Genomic DNA, 8417 nt, shown 5'->3' with positions numbered 1-8417 from the left:
TATAGAGATCCTTTTCTTTTTAGTCGACAGAAACTTTTTTTCCTTACGACTTTTTTGCAAAAATAATTTAATGCTATAAATTTTTTGTATCATCATTTATAATGTCAGAATCAATGTAATTTTAAAAGATTTATAATTGTAAAATAAGTGTCAAATAATTAGTAATTGTACTTAATTGTTTTTAATATGTACATCTTTATCATCCCTTCTTATACTTTTGAGTGATATTTTAAATGAGTTTATACAATTACTTTTATATCGAAAGTTTAGTTTTTTTTTTTAAATAATAAATTAGTCTTTCATTTTTTAAAGTATTAGACAAATTAGTCTATTTAATATAAAAATAAAAGTTTAAAAAATAAAAATGGGAAATTTTTATTAAAGCAGTGTTCAAAGATGATAATAAAACTAGAAATAACATCTTTGCTTACAAAATATTAAAAATACTAAGTAGAATGTGATGTTCGGTTTACATGAATATCTGTTAGCTAAAAACTTATAACGAGATAATTAAACGATGGTGAATAAAACGTACACTTCATTAGCATTATTTCACAAATATATACATAATCGGTTCATATCAAACATCAATATGTCATAGGAAAAACAAGCAAGACACTAATGGCTAGTTACAAACCATAAAAAAATCTCTCATATTTATGTTGGTAGTTAGTGCTGGAGAGGCTTTGAAAAGGTTCTCTCATACTAATGGCGAGTACTGTGAATAGAGAAAAGAAAAATATAAGGTACTAATATATTATTTGTTAATTTATTATTAATAATAATTAATTATTATATTTTAATTATATGTATAAAGAGATATTTAAAAAATATATATATAAAGATATTTTTATTAGATACAGTTATAAAAAAAGATATTTTTATTAGACACATTTATAAAGATATTTTCAGTAAACACAGTTATAAACAAGAATTGACAAAAATTGATAAAAATGCTGTTGGTAACTGTTACGGATTCGGGTCACGGATCCCAAATCCGGGACTGCACCTTACCCGGCTTCCCGGGTCCAACTCCGAAAGGCCCAAAAAACCGGCCCTAACCAACTTTTGAATTCACACGTCTGTCTTATCTTGATCAGATAAGATAAGATAAGAACACCCATCATCTATAAATAAGAAGACCCAAGTCTTTCCAGGTATTCATTCATTCCACACACCTCATACCTCTCAGATCCATTCTGACTTGAGCGTCGGAGTGTCTTTGCAGGTACCACCTCCCATCGCTCCAGTCAAGCAATCCGGCTCCAGCCTTGCCCGCAGGTTCCCGATCCACCCTTCAACCCGTACCGGAGACATCTTGTACATTGGCGCCGTCTGTGGGGAACCTGCGCCAGCTGGGCCCAATGGGGGACGTCCTGGAGGAAAATATTCTTTAAACTTAACCATTCGACTTTCAGATTTTCTCAGATACTTAATAGAATCTCTAATCTTATGCACTGCATCACCACATATTTTCATTCCATCTTGGACAATAAGATTTAAAATATGAGCAGAGCAACGAACATGAAAGAATTCACCACCACACAACAATGAACCATACACATCCAAAGTACTTTTCAAGTGTTCAACACAAGTATCATTAGAAGAAGCATTATCTAAAGTAATGGAAAAAATCTTTTTATCAACTTTCCACTCAGTCAAAAGCGTAAAGATTTTAGAAGACAATTCATATCCTGTGTGAGGAGGAGGCATATGACAAAAATTGAGAATTTTACTCTGTAATTTCCAGTTCTCATCAACAAAATGTGCAGTCAAACATATAAACCCCTCATTGGTACTTGAAGTCCAAAGATCAGATGTTAAGCAAATTCTATTTGGAATGGAAACTAAAATTTTTTTAAGTTTCGCAGCTTCTCTCTTGTGGACTTTCACTATGTCAGCCTTAACCGTGTTCCTAGAAGGAAGTTTCAAAGTTGGACTAATATACTTCACTCAATTTCTAAATCTCCTATCATCAACCATATTAAAAGGCTTATCCCCAGCAACTACATACCCAGCAAACATATCTCTAGCCACTCCTGAATCAATCTTAAGTGAACCCATTTTAAGTTGCAATTCTGCTATAGTTTGACCAATATCTTCATGCTTAATTTGAGTACAACTATCAAGATGACAAATCTCAAACCCTAAGCCAGAAAACTTACCAGAGGAGGCGAGGACCACCGACCAGGACAGAGCCACAGAGGAGGCGAGGAGCAGCCGTGACGGATAGCGAGACCAGCAGAGTCAGAGGACAAGACCCAGCCACCCAGGAGCCCAGGACCGAGACCAGCAGGCAGCAGCGACGACGGCCAGACGGAGAAGCAGCGGTGGCCACGACGACCGAAGATCGACGGTGAGGAAACTGAATCAGACTCAGCGACCGTCAGGGGCGAGGATGCAACTCTGAAGTTCGAGCTGAGAGGTAAGCGAGTGAGGAACGCAGGAACCGAGTGAGAAGACTGGAGACGCAAGAGCGCAGGAACCGAGCTGAGAGCCGTCGAGGAGACTGGAGACGACTGAGTATTGCCGACGAGTCGACGATGAACTGAGGACTGAGGAGTGACTGAGTGAGGAAGCTGCAAATCTGGAAGCGCAGATCATCCAGGATCTCTGCCTCCTGGTTCAGGAACTCGAAGGCAAGATAACCAATAAAGAAAAACACAACAACGAACACGGAAGCCATGCAACCTCCAGATCAAGGTCTCGCCGCGGTAGGTCGCCAACCCGATGACACGACAGAAGAGACGGTCGCAGCTCCTCACGCGACCACAGACACGAGAAATCGCCAGAACGGCGATACAACAAGAAACATAACCGCAGCGCTTCTCAAGATCTGAGTTATCAACACTACTCAGACGAAGATCGGAGGGATCGAAACACCAAATGCACGAGAAACGACCATATAATAATGGGAGCTACACCCTTTACAGAAAGAATCCTAAGAGCAAAACTCCCCAAAGGCTTCGACAAACCTACCGATATGAAGTACGATGGAACTAAGGATCCCCAAGAACATCTAACGGCTTTTGAAGCCAGAATGAACCTAGAAGGAGCGGCCGACGCGGTCTGATGCAGAGCCTTCCCGGTAACCCTCGCCGGGCCAGCGATCAAATGGTTCAACGCCCTCCCAAACGGCTCCATAGCCAGTTTTCATGATATTACACGAAAGTTCATGGCCCAGTTCACTACTAGGATCACTAAAGCCAAACACCCCATCAGCTTACTAGGGGTCACACAAAAACAAGAGGAATCCACAAGAAAATACCTCGACCGCTTCAACGACGAATGCCTAACGGTCGACGGACTCACGGATTCCGTCGCAAGCCTTTGCCTGACTAATGGGCTAATGAACGAAGATTTTCGCAAACACCTCACCACCAGACCGGTATGGACCATGCATGAGATCCAGAACGTCGCCAAAGACTACATCAACGACAAAGAAGTCAGCCAGGTCGTCGCGGCCAACAAGCGGCAGCACGGCAACACCCAACGCGGCAATTCGGCTTCTCACCATAACCCAACACCCAAAGAGAATCAACGGGACCACTCCAGGCCGACCAGCCGACCACCGAGAATAGGCAAATTCTCTAATTACACGCCCCTGACAGCACCAATTACCGAGATATACCACCAAATAGCAGATCGAGGTATCATTCCGAAAGCCCGACAACTCAAAGAAAGGACAGGAGGCAACAAAACCCTCTACTGCGAATACCACCGAGGTTACGGTCACAAAACACAAGATTGTTTCGACCTTAAAGACGCCCTTGAACAAGCCATACGAGACGGCAAACTCCCAGAATTTGCCAAAATCATCAGAGAACCGAGACGCGCGGAGAGAGACAGGTCGTCGGAGAGAGAAGGACGTAACCCAAGAACCCAAAAGCAACCCCCCAGGGAAAGCCCAGAGGAAGATCCGACCATCATAGTAAACGTCATCACAGGCAAGGACGTATCGAGCAAGTCAAAACTAACAATGAAGAAAGACCTCAAGGTAATGGCTGTAAGGAACCAAGCCCCAATCTCCGCAGCCGACAATACGATAACGTTCTTACCAGAGGACTGCCAACACGGCACCTCAGCCGAAGATGCCCCCTTCGTCATCTCAGCTAGAATTGGAACAGGCCTAGTACGAAGGATACTGGTAGACACCGGGGCAGATTCGAACATCCTCTTCCGAGGAGCCTTCGATAAACTCGGACTCCACAACGACAACCTCCAAACACACCGCCACGGCGTCACGGGACTTGGGGACAACTTTCTCAAACCAGATGGCTCAATCACCCTCCCCATCACCATAGGAACAAGCAACCAGAAAAAGACAATTCTATCCGAATTCGTAGTCCTGAAAGACTCCACAGCCTATAACGTGATTCTCGGAAGAAAAACAATCAACGATTTCTCTGCAGTCATCTTTACCAAATACCTCCTCATGAAGTTCAGAACTGACGATGGCTCAGTCGGTACCATCCACAGGGACCGAGAGGTCGCAGCCGAATGCGACAACACCAGCCTAGCCCTAAGGAAAAAATCTCGAGACGCAGTCGGAGTATTCCTAGCCGACCTAGATGCGCGACAAGACGGAGAACAAAAACACGGCCACAACTGGGGGACTGATCACCCCCCAGGCCCAAACACGCGGATATCCACAAAAGAACCCGACCAAACGACGGTCCGAGGAAACAAACAAAACACACACGGAATAGTCTAAAACGGAATGTACGATAGGCCCGGACGGCCCAAAAACAATGTAACAACGGAACATACAAAAAGGCCCGGACGGCCAATAAACACTATTAAAACGAAAGTAAAGTGTTCCAAAATACACGGCCCTTGGCCATCCGAAAACACCCAAAACACAGTTTAAAGAAAAATCCAAAGAGATAAAGATAAAAGCTACTCAAGGTCAACGATCTGGCCATCACGAACACATCCGCACCAGGAGCCAGCACTGAAGCTTGAGCCCTCATCGTTTCCTCGGTAGCCGCAATTGTATCCTTTGCATCAGCTAGCAACTCCGTCTTCTCCCTCTTCAAGGCAGCGACCTCGGCCTTCAGAGCCTCCGACTCGGCGAGAAGCACGGCAGCTTGAGAACCCGCATCTGAAGCCCGCTGCCGCTCCTCTGCCAATTGGGAAAGAAGCGAAGTCTCAACCTCAGAAAGTCGGAGAATCTCCGCCCCAGCCTCCTCTGAAGACTTCAAAGCCTTCTCCTTCGCAGCCTCGGCAGCCTCAAGCTCCTCCTTCAACTTAGACACCTCGGCATGAGAATGACGCAGCTTCTTATCCAGCAAACCAACCTGTGCCATCACAGGCTCGGCCTTCCGAACAACAACGGCTGACCGGAGGAGGGCACGATACACCGACTTGGCCTGGAAAGAGACATCACAACCATCAAAGAACGGCTCCGTACCAGGAATCAAGTGTTCATCAATGAATCCCGGGGCATCAAAGCGCCGATCCATCACACTAGGCACGAGACCCTCTTCCTCAAAGGTCTCGCTGCTCGGCTCCCCATGCCTTTGTCTCTTCTGAGAAGCCTCAGCGGCCGTCACCACGACAACCTCAGGTGAGTTCGCAAGGCCAGGAGAAACCTGGGCGCCGACCCGCGCGCCCGAGGAAACTACCTCCTGAGAAGCGGCCCGCGACCCCGCAACGGGGTTAGAAGCAGGAGTAGCCGGGGACGACGACCCCTCCTCCTGGGCCATCGCCGCCTTCAAACGAGCCAAAGATGTCAAGCCACCAGCCATCTCAACTGCAAAAAAATACAAAAATCCCAAGTTACGAAAACGGGAAACAAAACATAAAAACCAAGAAAAGAATAGACACACACCAACATATGACCGGCAAGCAACCGGATCACCCATCACGTCCCGAGGATTAAGAGGACGCTCCCCAAATAACTGCCACAGAACGAGAGCAATATCCCGCTCCTCCGGGGACAGGAACTCCTTCGAAACCCGAGTAAACACCGACGGGCCCACCTTAAAGTTCCAGTAAGTGGGGAACCGACGTTCACCCTCCAACGTCAACCAAAAAGGATGATGTGCCCCCGCGGGATGAACCTTAAAATAACCACTCTTAAAACCGTGAAAGGAATCTTCATACAAACCGAAAACACGACGATGAGGCTGAGCTCTGAAAGACACATACCCCTTCTTGTGCTTCCCCTCCTTAGTCGGAAGAGTACACAAGAAGAGGAAAAGGAAAACATTTACTGAGGCAGGTAGCTCTAAAAAATCACAGACAAGTTCGAAAGACCGTATCGCCGCCCAGCTATTCGGATGTAGCTGGGACGGCGCCACGGAGCACCGGTTCAATAACTGCTGGACAAATGGAGAAAAGGGAAGCCGAACACCAAGCCGGGTAAACATCGCCTCATACACCCACATCCAATCCGGCACAGTCGGAGAGTCGAGATTGGTATAGCAAACTCTCTCGTCAACCCCAGGAAGGGAAAGCTCATAGTGGCGTTCAGCATCGCCACCCCCACAGACAGCCCCTTCATCGCGGAGCCGTTGGAGGTCCGCCTCCGTCATCCGCGACGGTGTCCCCCAGACGTCACTAGTGACCCAAGAAAAAAGACCAGGGACACCCCCCGCCGGGGCCACCGGAGCCCTCACACCCTCCGTCCTTCGGCGAGCCATACCTAAAATATCGACGAGCACCACCGTCAGCCAAACCTCACGGCAGAAAACGGCGGAGGAAAACCAAAAACAAACACCGCCACCACACACCACCAACTTGTACGGTGGCACTCGCCCCCCCCTTACGGGACACAAACAGAACTATCTACCACAAAACTACTCTAAAACTACACTTAGCAAAAACAAAACAAAAATGCAGCAGAAAGACAGAGCAGAAGAAGCAAAAAGAAACAGAGAAATACCAACCTGATAAACCAAAGGAAGTAAACCCGAAGGAAAAGTGCCGCAGAAGAAGATCAGTCGAAACCACAGAAAGAGAAATGGAGAATGGAAAATACTCTGATTGGAAAAAGAAGCAATAGAGAAGTAAAAGTAAAACGAGGGAACTGAAGAAGGAAAACCAAAACGGTTTTGAAAAAGTAAAATGACGAAAATACCCCTAGAGAGCAAAGCAAACGTAAGGGCAAAAGAGAAAAAACACGGCTCGCAATAAATACCCCCCATCGAAAAAAGTAACGCCTCGAAGAACGCAACAGACGCGACTGATACGGAAGAGTCACGTCAGGCCCAAACGGTCAGACGAATCTTCCACGACACGAAACCAAGACACCGACCTCATCTCGAAGGAACCAGACGGGCACCCGAGAAAAATTGAGCCCACAAACGAAAAACAAACGTCTCCCAGCGACAGACCGATCTCACTCGCTCTCCCGATGCGGGGGCAACTGTTACGGATTCGGGCCACGGATCCCAAACCCGGGACTGCACCTTACCCGGCTTCCCGGGTCCAACTCCGAAAGGCCCAAAAAACCGGCCCTAACCAACTTTTGAATTCACACGTCTGTCTTATCTTGATCAGATAAGATAAGATAAGAACACCCATCATCTATAAATAAGAGGACCCAAGTCCCTCCAGGTATTCATTCATTCCACACACCTCATACCTCTCAGATCCATTCTGACTATAGTTCTATAATATTTTTCTGATGGATTTATTGTTAATTTGCGAAGGAAAAGTCATATGGCTCCATAGAGTTGAAGTGTGGGGTCAATAATGATTCTTAAAATCTTGGAGAGATAAGAAGTACTGTGCTATAAACAAATTCCTGTTTGAAATCGACATTATATTTCAATAAATATCACCACTATCACTGTCTGTACATACGGTTTCATTATAGGGAAAAAAAAAATCTAATATTTAATTTATATTTATATATGCGACATGATCCAATCTTTTTTAAGTGCCTTATGATAAGAGGAATGTTACTCTAGGGTAAAGGGAGACAAAAAAAATAGTCAGAACTTGTCTTATTTAATATTTATTAATTGTCATAATAATTAATAAATACTAAATAAGATAAATTATGATCGTTTTTGACTGATTTTCTTTGATTACAAAATATTTCCGTTTTATATGTGATATGTATTTATTTAGGAAATTTTGTGGCATGGATAACAAAATAGGTATAGATCTATTATGACTAGTTCTATTTATTGATTGACATTTGTTACTGAAATTGGTTGTGTTAAAAGATAATTTATATATTCATAGTAGTCAAGACTCAAATTTAAAATAATTAATCAGGGTAAACTACAAAAGATATACCCAAAAAATTATTAAAACAATGACAAAAATAATCCAAAAAAAAAAGATAATATTGGTTTGATAAAAATGAGTAAACATAAATGATATGCTCTCTCAAAAATGCTAAAAGAAAAATTTAAAAAGCATATTTATATGTAATTTATTTAAATATGTTTTAATAAAAT

The sequence above is a fragment of the Arachis ipaensis genome, chromosome B01 (assembly GCF_000816755.2).
Source record: "Arachis ipaensis cultivar K30076 chromosome B01, Araip1.1, whole genome shotgun sequence".
In the NCBI taxonomy this organism is placed as follows: Eukaryota; Viridiplantae; Streptophyta; class Magnoliopsida; order Fabales; family Fabaceae; genus Arachis; species Arachis ipaensis.
This window is presented reverse-complemented; position numbering follows the sequence as displayed.